Genomic DNA, 21861 nt, shown 5'->3' on the forward strand with positions numbered 1-21861 from the left:
AAAAGGAAATTCTGGGGGAAACAAGGTGGAAAAGTCTAATAATCAACCACCTGGACACTCTGAACTGATAGCACAGGAAGTAACAAAGCAGATACATGAGGCTCTAGAAAAGTTCAAAGCAGAAATAATCTCCCAGATAAATACAGAGATGGTGGGTAGAGTGAGAGACATGATTAGAGGCTCTAGAGCAGAAACAGACAAGAAAATAGATGAGATCAGAAACATGCTGGAAGACATGAATGCCCAGCATAAGAAAGAAATGAAAACCATGATCACCCAACATAAGAAAGAAATGGAATCCATGAAACAGATTCAAACAGATATTCAGGAGATTAAAAACTCCATTGAAAGCATGCAGAGCAGACTAAGAGAATCTGAAGATAGAATATCAGATATAGAAGGCAGGATCGCAGTTAAGGACCATGAAAACAGAGATTTCTTAAAGATAGCAAGGGACCATGAGAAATCAATCCATCAGCTGCTAGATGATGCAAAGAAGAATAACATAAGACTGATAGGAGTCCATGAAAAAACAGGAGAAAGTACAATTGACATAAAGAAACTGTTCACAGAAGTAATAGAAAACTTCCCAGACAGAGGTGGGGAATTGGATACACAGATAAGTGAGGCATATAGAACTCCACCCAGCCACGATCAAAAAAAATCTACACCTAGGCATATAATAGTCAAGATCCCAGAAACCCAACAGAAGAACAAAATTCTACAGGCTGTTAGAGAAAAGAAACAAATCACCTACAAAGGAAAGCCCATCAGAATCACGGCAGATTTCTCAACACAAACCCTCAAATCAAGGAGAGCCTAGAGTGAAGTATTTCAAGCCCTAAAAGAAAATAACTTCCAACCTAGACTGTTGTATCCAGCAAAATTATCTTTCAAAATCGATGGGGAAATTAGATACTTTCACAACAAAGAACACCTGAGAAATTTCATGAACACCAAACCAGCACTCCAAACAATTTTATGCACTATCCTAGAAAAAGACAATGAAGGTCACAACTCCATGAGGGCCAACAGAGAGAAGACACCATGCAAGGTAAGGAACTAAAGGGAAAGGGGGGAAAATAAGAAAAGAGCCAACAACAATAAAACGTCATGGCAAGAATGAGTCAATATCTCTCAATTATAACTATCAATGTTAATGGCCTCAATTCACCAATCAAAAGAAATAGACTGACAGAATGGATTAAGAAGCAAAACCCAGCAATATGCTGTATACAAGAAACACACCTAACTCAAAAGGAAATTCATAGACTGAAAGTAAAAGGATGGAAAACAGTTCTCCATGAGACAAGATCCCAGAAAAAAGCAGGGGTAGCAATCTTATTTGCAGACAAAGTAGATTTCAAACCAAAACTAGTTAAGAGAGACAAAGGTGGTCACTACATCCTTGTGAAGGGAACAATGAAAGAGGAAGAGATGACAATCCTAAATATTTATGCAGCAAATACAAATGCCCCCAACTATACAAAACAAATATTAATGGACATGAAAAACCAAATAAGCACTAATACAATTGTAGTGGGGGACCTCAACACCCCTCTATCACAAATAGACAGATCATCTAGGAAAAAAATTAACAATGAAATTCTAGAACTGAACCAAGCTATTGAACAAATGGACTTAAGAGATGTTTATAGAGTATTCCACCCCACAAAATCAGAATACACATTCTATTTGGCTGCACATGGGTCATTCTCCAAAATAGATCACATGCTAGCTCATAGGGCAAATCTAAGTAAATGTTAAAGAATTGAAGTTATCCCCTGTATATTATCAGACCATAGTGCAATAAAATTGGAGATCAATAACATAAGAAACCGCAGAACACCCACAAACACATGGAAATTGAATAACACTCTCCTAAACAACCAATGGGTCACAGAGGAAATTAAAGAAGAAATTAGACAGTTTCTCCAAGTAAATGATAATGCCAGTACAACATACAGGAATCTGTGGGACACAATGAAAGCAGTTCTATGTGGGAAATTCATAGTAGTGAATCCCCATATTAGGAAAACAGAGAGAACTCAGTTAAATAACCTAATGCAGAACCTCAAGCTCCTAGAAAAATAAGAGCATAACAAACCCAAAGCTCATGCAAGAAAGCAAATTATAAAGATCCAAGCAGAAATCAATGCAATGGAGACTAAGAGAATGATACAAATAAAATCAACGAATCAAAGAGCTGGTTTTTTGAAAGAATGAATAAAATCAATAAACCTTTAGCCAACCTTATAAAAAAAAGGAAAGAAAAGGCTCAAATCCATGCAATTAAGAATGAAAAAGGGGAAGCCACAACAGATCCAGCAGAAATTCAGAGGATCATCAATACCTACTTCGAGAACCTGTACTCTAATAAAATGGAAAACACAGAAGAAATGGACAGATTCCTAGATACATACAAATTGCCAAAAGTAAATTAAGAAGATAAAGAAATTCTAAACACCCCAATTACAATGAGTGAAATTGAAAATGTAATAAAAATTTACCAACAAAGAACAGCCCAGGTCCTGATGGCTTCACTGCTGAATTCTATAAGACATTTAAAGAAGAACTATCACCATTACTCTTTAAACTCATCAAGGACATTGAAAGGGAATTAATACATCCCAATTCATTCCTGGAAGCAAGTGTTACTTTGATTCCAAAACCAAGGAAAGACCCAACCCAAAAAGAGAACTACAGACCAATCTCCCTAATGAACATAGATGCAAAAATCCTCAACAAGATACTGGCAAACAGAATACAGAGTGTCATCAAGAAGATCATACACCCTGACCAAGTTGGATTTATCCCAGGGATGCAAGGATGGTTCAACATTCATAAATCAATAAATGTAATACACTATATTAACAGAGTCAAGGACAAAAACCATATGATCATCTCAATAGATGCAGAAAAGGCATTTGACAAAATCCAGCACCGATTCATGATAAAAATGCTACAGAAAATTGGAATAGAAGGTCTTTATCTCAACCTGATTAAGGCTATCTATGAAAAACCAACAGCCAACATCATACTAAATGGTCAAAAGCTGAAAACTTTCATGCTAAAATCAGGAACAAGACAATGATGCCCACTATCACCACTCCTGTTCAATATTGTTCTGGAAACATTAGCCATAGCAATTAGAGAAGAGAAAGAAATAAAAGGAATAAAGATAGGAAAGGAAGAAGTGAAACTGTCATTATTTGCTGATGATATCATACTTTACATAGAAGACCCAAAAATCTCAGTCAAAAGCCTTCTAGCCCTAATTGACAGATTCAGTAGAGTAGCTGGATATAAGGTCAACACTCAAAAAACAATAGCCTTCCTATACGCAAATAGCAGACCCATTGAGAGAGAAATTCGGGAAATAATTCCTTTTACAAGAGTATTTTAAAAAATGAAATATCTAGGAATCAACCTAACAAAGGAAGCAAAAGACCTCTACACTGAAAACTACAGCACTCTGAAGAAGGAGATCGAAGAGGATATAAGAAAATGGAAAGAGATCCCTTGTTCCTGGTTAGGAAGAATCAATATTGTGAAAATGGCCATACTTCCAAAACTACTATATAGATTTAATGCAATACCAATTGAAATTCCAACAATATACTTCACAGAACTAGAGAAAACAATCCAAAAATTCATTTGGAAGCAGAAGAAACCTAGAATAGCAAAAGCAATTCTGAAAAAAAAAAAAACGAAAAAGAAAAAAATTTAAAAAAAGCAATTCTGGGCAACAGAGACATGGGTCGGGGTATCACAATCCCCAACTTGAAACTATACTGCAAAGCTACTGTGGTAAAAACAGCATGGTACTGGCAAAAAAACAGACCCGAGGATCAGTGGAATAGATTAGAAGATGCAGAAACAACTCCAGACATACTCAGCCACCTCATCTTTGACAAAGGAGCCAATCGTCCTTAAATGGTGTTGGAAAAACTGGATTTCAACCTGCCAAAGATTAAAACTAGACCCATACCTTTCACCGTGCACTAAACTATGATCAAAGTGGATTAAAGAGCTAAATATCAAGACAGAAACAGTAAACTTGCTGGAAGATAGGTAGAACTCTCAATGACATTGGCATAGGAAAAGACTTTATGAACGAAACTTCAGTGGCACGGGAACTAGCACAAAGAATCAACAACTGGGACGTCATCTTATTAAAAAGCTTCTGCACTGCAAGAGAAACTACCAACAGAGCTAAGAGACAACCTACAATATGGGAAGAAATTTTTAGCAGCTGTACCTCAGACAAAGGTCTACTATCTAGAATATATAAAGAATTGAAAAAATCAGACCCCCCCAAATTCAAAGACCCAATTCAATAATGGGCATCTGAAATGAACAGACATTTCTCAGACAAAGAAGTAAAAACAGCAAATAAATAAATGAAAAAATGTTTAACATCACTGGTCATTCAAGAAATGCAGATGAAAACAACACTGAGATTCCACCTAACCCCATAAAGAATGGCTGCTATCAAGAAATCAACCAATAACAAATGCTGGCAGGGCTGTGGGGAAGAGGAACAATGCTCCACTGCTGGTGGGAGTGCAGACTGGTGCAACCACTGTGGAAATCAGTATGGAGATACCACAAAGAACTAGGACTGGAAGTCCCATTTGACCCAGCTATTCCCCTACTGGGTATCTTCCCCAAAGAATTAAAAGAATCATACTACAGTGATATATGTGCACCCATGTTCATAGCAGCACAATTTGTAATAGCTAAGGATTGGAAACACCCCAAGTGCCCATCAACTGGAAACTGGATAAAGAAGATGTGGGGTTTTTTTTATAAAATGGAGTACTACTCAGCCATAAAGAACAAGAAACTAGAGTCATTTATAGCTAAATGGATGCATATTGAGGCCATACTGTTAAGTGAAATAAATAGGACACACATATGTAAATACTGAATAATATCTCTAGTGTGAGAAACTGAAAGTGTAAATAAGGATGAAAATGATTAAAATGAATAATTGATAATTTGAAATAGGAAAAGGTCCAGAGGTGGAGGGGTGGTGGGAGGGGAAGGGGAAAGGGAAGAAAGGAAAGAAAAAATTATGAGAAAGAAAAGAAAAAAAATGGAAACAAAATCTATGTAAATAGGGAAGAGTGGTGGAGGTGAAGGACGCATAGGTAATGGGGAAAAAAATAAGAACTAAAATACATCATGTACAGGTACAAACACCCAATGATAAATGTAAATGTATTGTATACCTAAAATGTGCCAAGTAATATATATATATAAATATATATATATAAATATATATATAAATATATATAAATATATATAAATATATATATATACACACACATGTGTATATATACATATATAGAGACAGAGCAAGACAGAGAAGGGGAAGAGGAGGAGAAGAAGAGGGAAGGGGAGACTTTACAGTTTGGAGCTGGGGATATTTATGTATTTTTGGAGGAAATCTGTGGAATTTGTGAATCTCTAGAAGGTTCTGTCTTTGTCTGGATTTGCAGGGAGGACCAAGGATAGCTCACCCACGGAATGGTCCATTTTACAGTAAAGAGCAGAACCCACTCTTACTTTTTTGAAGAGGGTTGATCTACAGTGTCGTGCCTAAAAATATTCCTTGAACTCTCTCAATCCAATCCTTTATCTTAAGATCAGATTTCCACCCTTTTTTTATCCAGTAAACTAAGTTATGAGCTTATAGTGTCTTTTAAGGAATTTGGGGTATGATGGACCTAGAAGAAAAGCAGCATAAACAAACCTAGATAGTGCAGATATCAATAAACTTGGGTGACTTTGTGTCCTGCAGTCACGGTCTTTAAAATGCAGTTTATAAATTATGGCTTTCTCTTGTCTCCTTCCTACCTTCTTTATTCCTTCTCTCCTACCTCATTGCCACTTTCTGAAGCAGTTGTGGAAGTCCTCTTCAGTCAGTGTCTTTAGTTGTGCTGTCATGGCTGCCTTGATGTCCTGAGTCAATTCAAAACATTTCCCTTTCATGGTCATTTTGACTCTGAGGGAGAAACAGAAGTTGCACAGTGCCAGATCCAGTAACTAAGGTGGACAAGAACACAGCATAATGTCTTTTCTGTTGGATGGCACAGGGCAGAGCTTTGACTGTATTTTTTATCACACGTCATTGGAACACTCTTGAAGGAGGACTTCCACAGCTGCTTCAGAAAGCAACAAGAATGAGGGGATAAGTGTATTCAAAATGAGGGGCAGTATTTTATTTTGAAGAGGATTAATGGTAACGTGTCCTTTACTATAATACGTAGGGTTAGGGTTAAATATTTTCATCACACATCACATACCTGGAAAAGGAGGTCTGATCAAATGGTAAGAAATAGAGGAATGTTTCAAGGCTTTTCTGATTCTTTTCTGTGACTCTGTGCCTTTTGGGATGTTTCTCCTTTCTCAGGACATGGGGAAGGCTCCTCTCACATGGGGATGCTGTGACCTATTTCAGGAGTGGAGTGGAGGGAGCTGAGCATGGACTCCCTGCTTCTGCCATTTTCTCAGATATGACGGTGCTGCGTGTCTGGAATTGTATCAGTATAGAATGTCCTCGCTACACTGCTTTAAACTGAATCTTCAGGACTCCCATCTCACCCCAAATTAGAGTCCTGATACCTCAGGCAAGCTTCACATCAAAAACCTCTAAGAATTTTCTCAAATTTTATAGCTTTGCGTCTCATATAAGGAAGACGTTCTTCTCCATGTAGCTCCTTGGAGAGCGTTTCTTTTCTTATCTTTAATAAATGTAAAACCTCACTACCTTTTGTGATTGTTTTGTCCGATTCTTTGTTCACAACAAGAACCTAGGAATCACCTCTGGAAGGAGACTCCAGAACCCAGAACTGGGTAACAATCCTCACGCCCTGAGGCCAACCTGGGAAGACCTCTCCCTGCATGGGCCCAGTGGCCGATCACATTTCAGCTGTTGGACCAGGTGAGCAAGACAGTCCAACTAGGGTTTAATTCTAGTAAGCCCACTTACTCAAGGATATAAGGCATGGCCTCCACCCTAGTCTTTGTGGTACGCTGATGCTTCTTCTGCCTCTTTTGCACAGGGAAGGGTGTTGTCGTTACTGAACCACCCTCAGAACCCCAGCACTTGTAAGATAAGGAAACGGACGTGCACTGACTTCTCAGTCCTACCACGTAACCAGAGTGTGACTAACAGGTTCCTTGCTGCCACATCTGTAAAACTCAGAGAATAATAATACTAGCATCATGGGGCAGGTGTGAGTACCAAATGAGCTTGGTATCCTGTGGCCACTTCTATACAAATGAACCGTAGCCAAAACATTGATACAAGGTCATTATTAACCATACACTGTGCGCATGTGCACGCAGCAGTCCAAGCTATTTACCTGACATCTGTTCACTTGGCGTCACATAGATCCTGGTCCGCTTTATTGTCTTGGCTCTGGGACCAACCTTGTGCAGACTCTGAGGCAAGCAAAGGGGTCACTTTGTTGGATGTCACATGTATGGAATGAGGTGGCCAAGAGCACAGGCCCTAGCGCCAAGCAGAACTGCTTGACTCCCACTCACCGCTCCCCAAGTGGTGTCTGTGGTAAATTATTTCACCTAACTTAGGCTTGGATTCTTTGTCTGCAAAATAAGGATAGCAATAAATTAAGGTAATAGTGGGGCCTGCTTTGTAAGGTTATCAAGGGCCAAATGAACCCGGTTCAAGTTTGAGCGCATTATAGGCATCCACGGCATGTTTACAGGCATGGCGGAGTCTGCCACTGCTGAGACGTCCCATGTTAAAATCCTCCACCAAAGCTCCTGTCAGAGCCCCACCTCCTTCCCCGCCCTCATCCTGAGCATCTCAGCACCCCATATTCTATCAGTGCCCCTAGTCAACCACCCACCTGACACCCAATTTACTCCAAGATCTTGGAGATGAGCAGGAGATATGCTCATTCATTCATCCATTCATCCATTCATCAGGAGCCTACTGAGTGCCTCCTCCATGCCATGCTCTGGGCTAGGAATCGCTATCCCAGAGGCAAATCCTTCTCATCCTTTTACCCTTTGGGAGCTCACTCATGCCTCAGTAACAGACACGACTGGCTGGGAAGGGCCAACTCCAGAGGAACAGGCAGTGTTTCGGGACCACAGGGCACAATTCCTTCCAAAGAGGTTATGTTTAACTACAACTTCCAAAGCAGGAGATGCTGAGGAAATGCTTACCAAACAAGGGGAGGGGTAAGGAAAAGACTAAGGTAAGCAAAGGTGCAGAGGTAGAAAAGGACAAGAACTGTAAGAGGAAAGATTACAGCAACCCAAAGCTGAAGTAATTGGTGGGAAGCTTCCAGGAAAGATTATGTAACCAGAGGAAAGGTCGGACAGGTGAGCTCAAGCCAGGCTCTGCAGCATCCTGACTTCCAGGCCAAGGACCTCTATTTGCCATGGGAGTCCACAGAGGTGGGCAAGCCAGGGCCTGCAGCAATGAGGGCCGCTCCTCAGGGCAGCGACTTGGGTGAGTAGGAAGGCGGGATTGTGGCAGGGTGGGGAGGACTGGAGCTTTCTACCGACCAGTGGGCAAGACAGACTTCTGTCACTTGTTCATCCAGAAAATGGTTATTGCATTCCCAGTGACCCCCAGCAGCTGTGTCTTTGAATGTGATGCTCAGCCCTTCCTGGGCCTCCTTCATCTGTCAAAGAAGGGTGTCAGCACTCAGGTTCCAGGTCCAGACACAGGATGGTCCTGCTGCTTCCTGGAGTCTGTGCAGCCTACAGAATGCATTCCCTAGGCCCCTGCTCTGCCAGCCAATCCTTCTGGACTTGAGAATTTGAAAGATCTCCCCAAGCTCCATCAGACCGTGCTCTCTGGAGAGAAGGACCAGGCGTTTCCGGGTTAACCGCACATGCCTAGAGGGTGCTTGTGCGGAAACTGGATGCTGTATGGATGTCAGGTACATGTCAGCACCCTCAGAAAGGGCATATTGTCCAGACCCATGAAGAATCACAGATACAAAGGGGGCTTTCATCTATTACTTCATGTGCAGATTCTTTAATGACCTTGAGTTAATCTTCCGAGGACCCCAGGAAATAGGTATTGTATTCTCAAGTTCCCAAGGATGGACCTAAGCTGGAGAGACAAAATAAGGCATCTTCTCAAAGTCAAGGCAAGGACACAGCAAAGCCGAGCCCAAATACAGATGGGCTGGCTCTGTGTGTTCTTTCCACTGTCCCTGCCTACCCAGCATCTCCCAACCTCTGGGAATTTGGGGCCACCTTTGCATTTCTCGGGGTCTGTGGCTCCGTCCATCTCGAGGAGAGCAGGTTGTCTATGCAGAACGATCCAAAGAGGAAAATCTACCTTAATGTGTCTCATCTATCACCCATGCCAGCAGAAAAGACAAATTATCAAACATGCTCTGTGTGCCCTTTCCAACCCTGGTGGGGAACAACAATTAAAACTTTTCATTACAGGAGTTGCCCGAGAGACAAACAAAAGGAAATTGAATGGGGAAATGGAGGGAGAGAGGGATTCTGTTGGGGATCTGGGTGTCTTTGGGACTGTTGAGAGAGGAGATTATTTTACAGCAGGCTTAGCTAGCAGTCTTTGGATGGAGACTCTCAAGAGCAAGGCTAGACGATTTCTTGAGGTTGGGGTGGGGTTCAGGGAAAAACAGCTCTTCTCAGTATGAATATAAATGTGTCCTGTACACATGAATACTTGTATGCATGTGTTTATATACAGACATTTTCTTATAAAATGCTTTCCAACTTGAAAAATAGAAGACACTCATTAAAGAAAATCTTGAAAGTAAAAAAAAAAAGGAAGAGAGGAGGAAACCCCTTTGGTGCTATCCCTTGCCCAGGGAACAGATCCTCTTGGAAACAGGGTCAAGAGGGACATGTGGTTGGCCGCATTCCATTTCTCCTTCCACATATTGAAAGCTATGATTGGGAGGAATAGGAGCTATTTATTTAGCACCTGCCACACACCAGGCAAATGCTCAGTTTGTCTTTGCTGCCTCATTTAATTCTTATAGTGATATGGGGAGATCAGTACCTTTATCCTTGTTTTAGGAATGAGGAAACTGAAGTTCAGAGAGGTTACCCAAGTCACACAGCTTCCAAGTGGTAGAGGCTGGACTCCCAACAAACTCCAAAGTCTCTATTATGCCCAGGTACCTCAGGGGGAACAACCCAGGAAAAATAAAAACTTGGTTCTTTCTGTCAGTTGCTCATGGCATAACAGGGAGGGTCAGGTGTTCCAGACCTTGCCCGGAGTCCAGACACAATGCTGCAGTTGTAGGAAGTTTAACCAAAGTCCTGTGAGAATTCACAGAAGGAGCATATTGCTTTCAACTGCAGAAAGAGAGGTGAAGGGAAATTAGCTTGATAGAAGGGCTGCCATTTGAGCTGCTCCTGGAGATGGAGATGGATTTTAAAGGGCATCTTGGGGGAGGTGGAGGGCATTCTAGGCCAAGGTAACAGCCTGAGGACAGAAAATAAAAGTACAACACTTAAGCGCCATGAACGGGAGGTAGATTCCTTTGGCTGGAACTTGGGGATGTGTGAGTAGAATGAAGACAAAGAACATGAACTTGAAATTGAGCTTAGAGACAGATAGTAAAGGGCTTTGAAGGTTGGGTTAAGGGTAGGAACTTCGGTTACTGAGCAGAAGGCTGGCATGCTCTGAGTCACAAGTTAAGGGAATCATAGAGGAGGGAGGAGCCTTTCGAGGTACAAAACCAGGGAGGCTGCAAAATAACCCTAATGGTGATGAGACGTGAGGAGAGTCCTGAGGTATGAAACTCACCAGAGGTGGAAAGGCTGGGACCTGGAGTGGGGGGTTCCGACCTGAGTGGCTGAGCAGATGGCAGGGCCAGGCAGTGGGAGTGGGAGCACAGGGAGAGAAGCAGGCTTGGGGCACACAGTGGACTGGTTCTGCCCAGTCGAGTCTGAGGTGACTATAAAGGCACCCGGTAGGATGTGCGGTAGGGAGGTGGACGTATGCATCGGGTGCCTGGGATGTTTGTCCAGCACCTTTTAGTACTTTGCATTGCCGACCCAGCAGAGGAGATCAGCTGGAGACCAGCTGTCCGGCCTCCTCATCCCACCACAGCACCCCCAGCGACAGACCACCCTCTGCTCTACTGGCCTCCCAATACCCACCGCAGGGCCCTTGCTCCTCTGTTTCCTCCTCTTCCTGAAGTCATAACTTCCTGTACTGTCCTCTCTGCTCCAGCCTTTCTATCTTTTCGAGCCTTCAACCCAGAGAGACCTCACCAGCATTCTTCCTTGCTGTCCTCTTCTTTCACTTCCGGTCTCTGGGATCCCATGTACCAATTCTTCTCCAGCTCAGCTTTTACTCCACAGTAGACTATATGGGCCACACTTTTACCAAAATCTTTGAGTCCCTTGCACCTCTGTCCCTGTGCTGAAACCACTGACAAAACTCCATCACTCCCTCAGTAGAATGTCCTACCTTTGTTTCTTTCTATGCCACATCACTGAGCAGGAGAAAAATCTGCTGTATCTGATAGTCCAAAAATTCATGATCTTTCCTCAACTGTCCCTTCTGCTATTGTCAAAGCTATTACTTGTCCTTTTTCAGCTTGCTTTCTAATTCTTTCTTTACTCTTTTTGCTCCATGAATTGTCCCCTCTCTTGACTGTGTCTTTAGCCTCCTGTCCTCAGCTGGCTTCTTGCGCACATCTATCTCCCTTGCTGGCTCTCCCCTGTGTTTCTCTTCCCAACTTGTCAAAAGGGCTCCTTACCGCCCTCCACTGAGTTCCATTCACTTCTCAGCCCATTGAAACTGGCCTCACCCCCACCGCCTTTCTGGAACTGCTGCCAGAAGACAGCAGGGAGCTTCCAGGAACCAGAGATGACAGTGTCTTCCATGCTTCAGCTCGCCGCACCTGACTTTTAGACTACTCTGCTGATCACTGGATTTTTCCCTAAATCTCTGATTTTCATGGGTCATCTGATCCCACTTTTATTCTTTCCCAAGATTCTTCATGGGTACCTCCTCCTTTTTCTACCCCTTAAATGCTCATCTGTAATACTCTATTTTCAGACCAAGACTCTTAATTTTATAGATACCCTTAACTGGCTCTCTTGGTTAGTATTGTTCAGATTACCAGCTGCATACTGACAACTTCAAAGACTGTATCACTAACCCAAAAATCTTCTATGCACCAGATTTTCATCAACTCTATCTGCATAACTGATCCCTCACCATTAAGTCCTCAAACTCAACATGTCAAGCGCTCTCTCTCTCTCTCTCTCTCTCTCTCTCTCTATTGGTGTCATAACCACCTACCTGGTTAAACCTGGAAGTTATCTTTAACTCTTTCTTCTCTTCTCTTTCATGTCCCCAGATTCTGATTATTTTGCCTCCTAAATAATCTCTGAAAACATTTTTTCTCAATATTCCTCATTGTTTAATGCACCTTTAATATCTCTCCCCAGAATTCTTACAATCCTCCTCCACTAGCTTCAGCCTCAGTTTCTTCACACCTTTGCATTATTGAAGAGACACCCTACAGACTAACTCCCCTCTTTACAATTTCCCAATCCCAGCACTCTGGGAGGCTGAGGCAGGAGGATCACAAGTTTGAGCCCAGCCTGGGCAATTTTGCAACTTAGCCAGACCCTGTCTCAAAAAAATTTTTTTAAATGGACAGAGATATAGCTTAGTACAAAGGCCCTGGCTTCAATGAACAGTCAAAAAGCAAAAACGAAAAACCAACAACTTTCAAAGATCCTGTGTTGCTCATAAGCAATGTTTATTAAGGAGGTTTTTAAACAGTGGCATTTCAGATTTTTAAAAATCATTGCCAATTCAATACACCAAATAATTTCTTCATTGCAGAATTTCTCCATCCCAAATGGGTTATTGTTTGGGGGAATTTTTAAGACATTACCCAAACACACTTGGCCTCAGTACTTCTTCCAAAGGAGTTTTTCTTAGAATTATTTTCCTAAGAAACGTTATCTCAGAATTGATCAGTGAATGTGATAAAGTCAGCTCCACAGCCCAGCTGGTAAGGACCCCATGATCTTGCTACAGTTTGGATTTTAGGTCCACATGTTAAAGGCTTGGTCTCTATCATGACCCCATGGGGCAGTGGGGCCAAATGGGAGGTCCTCAGGCCACTGAGGATGTGCCCTAGAAGGGAACATTGGGATTCTACCACTTTCTCTTCCTCTCTCTTTGCTCCCTCATTAGGAGGTGGGGGGTTTTGTTTTTCTAAACACACCCTACCATAACATCGTGTCTCACCACACATCCAAAAGCAAAGTGGCCAACTGGTCATGGACTGGACTCTCCATAACTGTGAGCCAAAATAAACCTTTCCTGTTTATAAGTTGATTATCTCAGGTCTTTGTTTTAGTGACAGAACACTGACTAACACCAAACTGACCGCTCCAGTCTGATTCCTAGCAATGCTGCCTCACCTCCCATTCTGTGGAAATAGCAGCCTATGCTACCATGAAATCAACCAATAACAATGCTGGCTGGGCTGTGGGGAAAGTGCTGGTGGGAGTGTAAAGTGGTGCAACCACTGTGGAAATCAAAAGAACTAGGACTGGAAGTACCGTTTGACCCAGCTGTTCCCCTGCTGGGGATCTTCCCCAAAGAATTAAAAGAATCATACCACAGTGATATACGTGCACCCATGTTCATAGCAGCACAATTCATAATAGCTAAAACTTGGAAGCAGCCCAAATGCCCATCAACTGGAAACTGGATAAAGAAAATGTGTTTATTTTTATAAAATGGAGTACTACTCCGCCATAGAGAATGAGAAATTAGAGACATTTATAGCTAAATGGATGCACATTGAGGCCATACTCTTAAGTGAAATAAATAGGACACACATGTGTAAATACCGAATAGTTTCTCTGGTGTGAGAAACTGAAAGTGTAAATAAGGACTAAATGTATAATAGGTCACGTGAAATAGGAAGAAAAGGGGCAAAGGGGAAGGAAGTGGGAGGGCTAGGGGAAAGGAAAGAAGGGAATGGAATTAATATGAGAAAAGGAAAAAATGGAAGCAAAGTCTTTGTAAACAGGAAAGGGTGGAGGGGTTGAAGGGAGGGCAGGGGAAGGGGAAAAAATAAGAACCAAGAGAGACTATGTAAAGGTGCACATTTCCAATGATGAATGTCATTATATTGTATACCTAAAATGTACCAATAAAATAAAATTTTTAAAAAAGAAAGAAAGAAATAGTAGCCTGTACTCAGCATCCCATCCCTAACTTACTTGCTGTTGCTCATGCCATGCCCTCTGTTGGGACTGTTGTGATCTGTCTTCACTTGACTACTTCCTAATAACTCTTCACATCGTAGAAGGCCCGGCACCTTCTCCAGGAAGTCAAGAAATTATGAAACAGACACAATGAGGGAGTTGTGTCTGCAGAGAATAGTTAACCAAGCAGCTAAAGGAGAATCAGAACAGACTCATATCACAGAGAGGCCAAAAAGGGGTCAGGTGCGTCACCAAGACTGGCCTGGGCCCCACCTCCACTTGCTTACCCTCTGGAGACAGAGCAGGAGGGACAGCACAGCCCCGAGTTCAGTCTCTTTCCTTAGTCTTCCAACCCCATTAAGTCCCTGCTCCTCACTCCTCACTTGATAGGGAAAGACTAAAGGGGAAAACATCTTTCAGACATTCCTAAAAGGACAGAGGATCTTATTTTATGGGCTAAGGTAGAAAACATGATGGAGGGAGAAGGTGACCTCTCTTTTGCATGAAACATCACTTAGGCCTCATTCATTTGATCCACCAAAAAGGCTGACCAGGGGCTTTAGTGTGACAATCTTCTTGACACAGTTGATACCTCTGCTATTCTCCATGTGGCTCATTGTGAGATACAAGGGAGCCTAGCAACACAAAGCAAACAGGGATCAAAGTGTTCTCTTCTCCTGGTGTTCAGAGGACGGGGTTTCAAAAGTGCACCTCCGTGAGTTTTAGCATCATTGGACTTGCAGATTGCCTTGGCACACACACCTCCTCCATTCCTTGTTTTCTCTGAAATCCCTTCCATTTTTCTAGGTAGAAGGTGGTTAGGCCAACATTGCCTTCTATTTCCCCTCCTCTGCATGCATTCGGAAGGCGCACTGTTTTGCTCTGTTGTCCACCCCCGGAAGATTTCTTTTTCCTTCCAACTGTCAGCTTCCTTTTTGTCTCACTTCCTCTTTCCTTCTGTTTCCCAACTTTCTGATTGGTCTCTGTCTCCCTAACCTTGGACCGTCCACAACTCAATGCAGGATGTCACAGAGTTGTTTCTTCATGGAGTGCATCAGCCACCTGTCTCCCAGCACAACATCACTTTTGTCCTCTGACTCGGCACCCATTTCTGAATGTCCCAGCTCATTGTGATCAAGGCAGAGACACAGCGTGGTGCTGTGGAAGGGGCAGGCCTGGGTTTCCACACAACTATGCAAGTAAACCACTTCTTTGTTTATGCTTGAGGACTTTATCTTACAGGGGCCTCCATTTCTCCATCTATCAACTAAGATAATAATATATAAGGCATAAAATTTGCAATAATTAAATGAGAAGACCTCACACAACAAAAACGCCTATGAACATGGTAGTTTAATGGAGAAGGATGGACTTGTCAGGTTCCCCCCAGAAAGTGTCCCATCATTATAACGCTGAGAGAGTGCACGTCATGCCCACAGCCCAAATCCAGCCCCACCCTGCTGACCAACTATGTGTTCCACTGTCTCACTGTCTCTGCACCTCTGGGACCATCTGAAAGATGTGGCCATGCTTTCTACGCACTTTGTTTTGCTTACTGAATTTTAATTGCTCATCATTAAAAGTGGTTAAACTAATATATACTAACTACTCTGAAAAAACAAAGAGCCTCCCTTAAAGCACTGCATACTCAAAGGTGGCTGAGGTAACAAACACAGGAAGGAGCTGCATCATCAGGAGAGCTCATCTTCTCTCCAGAATTAGTGAACTCTGCAGATTTTAATTACATTTCTGAAAAACAAAAACAAGACCTAGCCCCCTGAGAGAGATCCAGTCCTGTTTTTATGGAGAACAGAACCAGCTGTGTTGAAGAGCAGGGGAACAAAACAGGCAGGAATGGACTCACGTGGAAAAGGCACAGACATTTGCCAGAACTGCTATGAGGACAGCTCCTCGTGTCACCATCACCACATACAGAAGAACAAGAGCCCCCAGCATTCCCCCACACACACACACCCAGGGTGTCCAGCCAAGGGAGGCAGAGAGATGGACACGTTCTGTGAAACCCTGTATCTCCCAGGGGTCACCATGGCCAGTTACTGTGGGGGATCTCACAACCGCAAATATCCTCTTTACTCTGAGTTTTAAGTTGTAGCTTGCAAGAGTGGAAAGAACACTTCGATTGCTGGGACTTGATGGGTTCATGGGATGAAAGACTTAAGATCTGAGTCCTTGGGAAAGTGATTCAACCTTAGCCTCAGTTTCCACATCAGTAAAATGGGGCCAATGTTTCTCACTCAAGACTGCTGTTGAACTGAAACCTACAAGGACACATCAGACATAGAACCGGACTCATGATGCCCTCTGCAAGCTTTAGTTTGAAAGTCCAAGAGTCACGCTGAGCAATGCTCTCCACTGAGTTAGGGCGGTGGGTACAGAGAGCCCCAGAGATGCCCCTCCCACAGCTGTGAGCCCCTGCCACTGGTGAGTTCTCTCTCTGACAAATCCTCTACCAGCCAAGGCCCGCCAAGGGGAATGCCCTTGAGATTCCCTCAGAACACACACTGTTGTGGATGCTGCCTGGTGTGATATGTTGCATAAATCTTGCTGGGACCCTGAACAAACTGAAGGATGCACCCCATCCCTCCAACCCAAGCCTCTGCCAGGAATACGGGTGAGGAACAGTGGGAGCTCAGAGCTCATAGTCACACTTCCTTGCACAAAGCTGAGGTGCATGTAAAAAAAGATAGTGCCTGGTGAGCTGCATGTTCCTTGTAGAGCAGGAAACGTGGCCTTCGAGAATACACTGTCTGTCCAGGACTTTTAGATGAGCAGTTCTCAACTCAGAGTGATTTTGTGCCCCAGGGGCATTTGGCAATGTCTAGAGGGATCTGAAGTTAGCACAACTGGGGGGTGCTACTGGCCTCTGGTAGGAAGCCTAGGGATGCCACCAACATCCAGTGGTGCACAGGACAGCTGTCCACAACAAAGAGAGATCCAGCCCAAAAGTCAGTAGTGCTGGGGCTGTGGAGTGCTGGCTTAGATGGCAGTTCAGGGCCACCTTATGTATTTGCAGCTGCCTGACTTCTGTCTTCCTTTGATGGTAGGTTCCTGACCAATCATAGTGACCACCGTGAACCCAGTAACAGGATTTAATGTGAAAGAAGTCAACACTGTTCTCTTTTGGAGAGAACAGTGATGTTTACCGTTGTATTTTAGCTGAGGGTTTATGAGCCTTGTGCTGAAATGACACACAGGAATTTTAATTCATTGCCCTGCGTTCTGTAAAGGACAGTGCTGAGTTTTCCTTTATTAGAACAGGTAGGTTTCCAAAGAATAAAGGTCCTTCGCTATCAAAGGGCTTTTCCAAATTAGAATTCTTTATGTACACAGCTAAGAATTACATTTGCAAATCATGATGCTAGCTCCGAATTATGTCAGAGTAAGGGGCAAATCCAGACATCATCTGTGCACTTGCCAATGTGTTAACGGAAAAGAGCTGAGCACATTTTATGCCCAAGACCGGATGCTCCAGCATGGAACTGCAAATGAGCTCAGCAGCACACACCTGGATGGGAGCAGACACCATCTGATGCCAGATGGTAGGTTCCAGGGGCTGCTTTTCAGGTCCTTGGTGTCCCCAACAAAGAATCAGACGAGATACACAGAAAGGGCAGCAAGGGGGTGCATTTGTTGAAGTTAGAAAAAATGTACTCTGTGCAGGGTGAGAGCAGGGTGGTGTAAAGGCTCAGACTGCCTGAGGATAAAGCAAAAGGAGTCTTTAGTATGCAAAATACTTGGGTTGACCTCACCTCATGCAATAAGACATTGGGACATTTGTCCCATCATGTTTCACTTAATCTAAGCCAGATGTAAATGAAGGATCAGAAACAGTGTGTTTTGATTGGTTGTGCCCACCTGTAAATGAAGGATTGAGAACATCATCTTCTGATTGGCCCTACAAACAGCACCTGAATCAAATAAAGGATTGAAAATGTCACTTTCTGATTGGTTCTGCGTATAGTACTCTGCCAGAATCTGGAATCATGTGGGGTCCTATGCTTTGCACACATCTCTCCTTGGGAAACATCCTGCTTAACCTGTTAGCCTTGGGTTTTTATGATCCTTGATACATTTTGTCCAGGTGGTTGTTCCGTTTGCCCCAGCTCCAATCTCCCAACTCATATCCAAAGAGAAGCAGTTGCAGGAGAGCTGGATTTGGTGTAGAGGTCAGTGGCAGAGATTGACCAGCTGTCCTCCCAACCTGCTCCTTTCCTCTTGCACACACAGCTAGTCTGAAGCTTGAATCTCTGCATTTTGAACATCAGACTATGATTCAGAAGAGATGTAATCCACTCAAGGCCTAGCCTATGAAGAACATTCCATGGTTAGCCATTACCCTGTCCCTGTTTCCTACTCAGACATGGAAGACCCAGCAAAGGACTCCGAGACTCCATGGGGTTATACAGCCACAATATGGAAGAGACATTGGTACATGGATGGCGTTGGGGAAGAAAACGCCAACAAGAATACCCAGAGTTCCCCAGAGACACAGAATCAACTGGATGCTGGGTAGACGGATGGATGGATGGATGGAAAATAGATTATAGAAGCTGAGAAGTTCTGCAGTTTTATGTCTGCAAGCTGGAGAACCCAGAAAGCTAAAAGTATAATTCAGTCCCAGTACAAAGGCTGGTGAACCAGCAGAATTGACAGCATAAATTGCAGTCCAAATGCCAAGACCTAGAACTTGGAAGCTAATGGTACCAGTCTTGATCTGAGTCTGAAGACCTGACAGCTGCAGAGCTGATGTCCCAGCTCAGACAGCAAACTTTCCTTTCCTCTACTTCTTTGTTCAATGTGGGCTCTTGGCAGATTGGAGGATGCCCGCTCCAGTGCTGAGGGTGATTTTCTTTGCTCAGTCTGTTTTTTCAAATGCTAATGTCTCTGGAAACACCCTCACAGACACACCTGGAAATAATGTTGTACCACCTATCTGGGGATCATTCAGCCCCATTAAATTGACACATAAAATTACCCACCACACTCACTGGAGTGGGGATCAATTTGTGTTGTGCTAAGCTACTGAAATTTTGAGATTTTTTCTGCTATGGCAGCTGGGGTTAGTTATACTGAGTAGCGTAAGATGAGTGTGTGCCCAGGCCCTCCTCTCAGGGGAGCCCATCTCCTTCACGTCCCCACTATTCCTTATGAAGACCTTTGCCACAGCACCTGGGAGGTTTGCTGCATGACCTCCATCTCTTCTCCTCCAGCGGTGGCCGCTGCAGACTGTCTTGACAGGAGGGATTTAGGGATTGGCACCTGCCTAGGAGGCCAGCTGGGAGGCTCATCTCACACTGTATCTCCCCTTCCATCTTAAACTGAAAGAGCTTCTAAAGATGCTTTCAGGTGCACTGTACAAGGGTGTGAAAATACCTACTGCTGCATTTCCAAGAAAGGATAAGGAGTTCCCCTACCAGACCACAAATACTAATGGGTCTGAATCTAGGCTCTGCCATTTAATACTTGTGATACAGGTTACTTAATCATGACCAGCCTGTTCCTCCACCTATGGAATGGGGAAGATAAAAGCACCTACTTCAGAGGTTTGGATTAAATAAGATGATATGTAAAGAACACTTATCTTAGGTCCTGGTCCTTAACATGAGGCATTATTATTATTATTTCCAAATACACAGCATTAGCCTAGTGCCTAAAAGCACAGTGTTTGTTGATCAAACAAATAATTAATTAAGAATTATCTATGTCAGAGAAATATAAGAAAAAAGATATTGCCCTTCAAATGTTGATTCAGCTATCATGTTTAATTTCAGAGATACATTTTGTTGGAATACTTTGAGCAAGGATTCTCCCCTAGATTTAACTCGGGAGGCAAAGTCAACACCCTATCAGGGTAATTCTCCTTTTCTATGCTCTTCCTTTTAAAAAAATCTTTTAAGCCGGCAATACTATTTTGGCTGGGACAGCAAAAGGTATTACCCTGGGTCCTCACTGCGGCAATGCACATTACACTGAAGAGTCAGTCAGCTGTGCCACCCGCTCTGAAATGAGCCTGGAGATGGCCTTAAAGATCCAAAGGCCCACAGGTCTTTACAGAAGACAAAAATAGGGCTCAGAGACAATCAAAACAAAAAGACTTAGGAGTCATTTCAAGTTAAACATGGGGAAGCTGAGGCTCTAGAAGGGTTTAATTTGCCCCAGGTCATCAGCTAGGAAGCAATAGTTGTGATTCAAAGGTTTACCCTTAAGCCCTGGACAGTTCAGGTGAATGTAAATGTGCCTCCAGCCTCTGACCCCAAGATCTAAGACAAACAGGACACTAGAAGTCAACTGAACCAGGGAGCTGAGTTAGGTCACAGCGAATACATCCACTCACCCAAGAAAATAATCCAGAAGTTGCAGCTGGACAACTCACTCAGCTCAATCCGATTCTGCTCTAATGTCCAGGTGGATGCTCATTCATCCACAGGGGCCACACATGCTAGGGATGAGAAGCACAATTCTGCTGACAGATTGCCTGGGCTGGAAACCCTGTTCTCCTGCTTAGTTGTTGGATTTCAAGCAAGTTATTTAACCTCTGAAGACTCAGTTCCCTCCTCTATAGAAGAGGGACATCAACAGTGCCTACTTGGTAGGTCTGCTGAGAAGATGGCATAGCCGCATAGCCACACGCACACACACACACACACACACACACTAACACATTCCTTGACCGTCTCTGCCAGATGTAGCACTGGTCCTAGCATTCCCCAAACACAAAGAAGAATGGTGCTCCAGGATCTCTTCCCACTGAGTTAGAGCTGAAGAAGAGCATCAGAGGACTCTGGTGTTAGATGGGCGATGCCAGGCAGGGACAAGATCACACTGAGCATCTTGGTCAAAGGAGGGTGGTGAGCTCAGGGGTGAGAGACAGGATGGGGAGTTCTTCATCATAGATTCTGTGGACAGCTGGCCCAGGTAGGAGGGAGCCTATGGAGAAGGGTGGGTGGTGGTGAGTGGAGAGCCAGAGGTGAGCTGAGATCCCAGGCTCCAGTGTGTGTCTTCCAAGATTGGTTCCAGAGTTTCTACAGAGGACAGGTCTTGGAGAGGAAAGGGTTCCAAGCAGGATCTGCCTCAGCACAGCCCTATGCAGTTGATAAAGTATCCGTGGATTCCACAACAGCCCCAAAGCTGGGTGATCGCTTCCTAATTTGATCATACAGTGGATGTCACCTGGTGCTACCACATGCCAAGTGCCTCCTAGCCTGTGGCCCACAGTTACTCATCTGATCTTCTTAGGTGTCCATCATCTCCTATTTACACACAAGGCAATAGAACAGTAATAGTACAAGTGATTTGTCCAATGTCACAATCCCTGTCACCAGGATTCAGACCCACACAGAGCTGGTCCACCACAGTCCACAGCCTTAACCATCAAACTGGCAAGATCTCTGGTCCTGAGAGCTGGGGAGGGAGTCCTCCAGGGTCCAGTAACCAAGTAGAAAACACAAAATCCAAGCCCAGGTTCTTGGAGGCCTGGGTGGTAGCCTCTTCTCCAAAACACCATCTGCCCAGGCATTCTTCGTGATCATGGTATCTCCCTTGCCAGGTAAGTAAACCCAGGCATTCTTGAATAAAATACTTCGGGCTTTTCTATTTCATATTCAG

Source organism: Heterocephalus glaber, unplaced genomic scaffold (assembly GCF_053883595.1).
Source record: "Heterocephalus glaber isolate CG9 unplaced genomic scaffold, H.glaber_assembly_v1.0 deba00001608, whole genome shotgun sequence".
Classification (NCBI taxonomy): domain Eukaryota; kingdom Metazoa; phylum Chordata; class Mammalia; order Rodentia; family Bathyergidae; genus Heterocephalus; species Heterocephalus glaber.